We start from the raw sequence: 1312 nt of genomic DNA, 5'->3' as shown, positions 1-1312 counted from the left end.
TGGGGAGAACTGGGAGGCCAAGCCTGCAGTGCAACCCGATGGACGCCGAAGAAGTCTTGAACACTGCGTGCCATATGTGGTCGTGAATAATCCCGTTGGAATGTGGCAGTTGGCAGACTCCGAAGCTATGTAAGGACAAGCTCCAGCACTTCAGAGATTTAACGCTGGCAGGCTAGAGTACCGATAATGCACACTACGGGCGCGCAACCATCCGAAACCATAACACAGGGTGCCGGGCCAGTATAGCAATGCATAAGGCAACAGTTCAACAATCTCTCACCACGGTGTCTCCAGACTCTAAACCGACCAGCGTGATGGCGCAGGCGGAATCAGAATTCGTCAACAAAAGCAACGTCCTTCCATTCGGTTGTCCACGTCCGTCGTTAATCACATCATTGCCGGCAAAACACCTGTGGCGTTGACTTGGTGGTAAGCGCAGCAATGGACGCTTTTGTGGACAGTCCGCTTTTCTGAAAACAACGTCGAATAGGCCCGGACATTGCTTGTTATGCAACCGTATTTGTTGTTACACGGTTAGTGATACAGCAGAGCGATCCGTCACTGCCACGAGCACTATATATGTCCGCCATCACGTGTAGTGACGCAACGAGGTGGGCGCAATCGGTTCCGTCGCTCCGTCGTTCCCTCCTGCGTCAAGCGATTACAGATCAGCATCACAGTTTCTCGGTTCCACCACACACGCTCACCGATGTTTCTGAAGGATAATCCGCAATTCACACACTACTGGCCATGAAAATTGGTACACCACGAAGATGACGTGCTACAGACGCGAAATTTAACCGACAGGAAGAGGTGGTGGTGGTGGTTAGTGTTTAACGTCCCGTCGGCAACGAGGTCATTAGGGACGGAGCGCAAGCTCGGGTTAGGGAAGGATTGAGAAGGAAATCGGCCGTGCCCTTTCAAAGGAACCATCTCGGCATTTGCCTGAAACGATTTAGGGAAATCACGGAAAACCTAAATCAGGATGGCCGGAGACGGGATTGAACCGTCGTCCTCCCGAATGCGAGTCCAGTGCGCTAACCACTGCGCCACCTCGCTCGGTGACAGGAAGAAGATGCTGTGATATGCAAATGATTAGCTTTTCAGAACATTCACACAAGGTTGGCGCCAGTGGCGACACCTACAACGTGCTGACATGAGGAAAGTTTCCAAACGATTTCTCATACACAAACAGCAGTTGACCGGCGTTGCCTGGTGAAACGTTGTTGTGATGCCTCGTGTAAGGAGGAGCAATGCGTACCATCACGCTTCCGACTTTGATAAAGGTCGGATTGTAGCCTATCGCGATTGA

At 51.7% G+C, this 1312-nt stretch overlaps 1 non-coding gene across 1 annotated transcript; it reads right to left on the bottom strand.

The window, feature by feature from the left end:
- Positions 1-986: 986 nt before the first annotated feature.
- On the bottom strand, positions 987-1059 carry Trnaa-cgc. The gene has a single exon. It is a non-coding gene; the product is annotated as a tRNA-Ala (tRNA).
- Between the last annotated feature and the right edge of the window lie 253 nt (positions 1060-1312).

The sequence above is a fragment of the Schistocerca piceifrons genome, chromosome 2 (assembly GCF_021461385.2).
Source record: "Schistocerca piceifrons isolate TAMUIC-IGC-003096 chromosome 2, iqSchPice1.1, whole genome shotgun sequence".
In the NCBI taxonomy this organism is placed as follows: domain Eukaryota; kingdom Metazoa; phylum Arthropoda; class Insecta; order Orthoptera; family Acrididae; genus Schistocerca; species Schistocerca piceifrons.
This window is presented reverse-complemented; position numbering and strand designations above follow the sequence as displayed.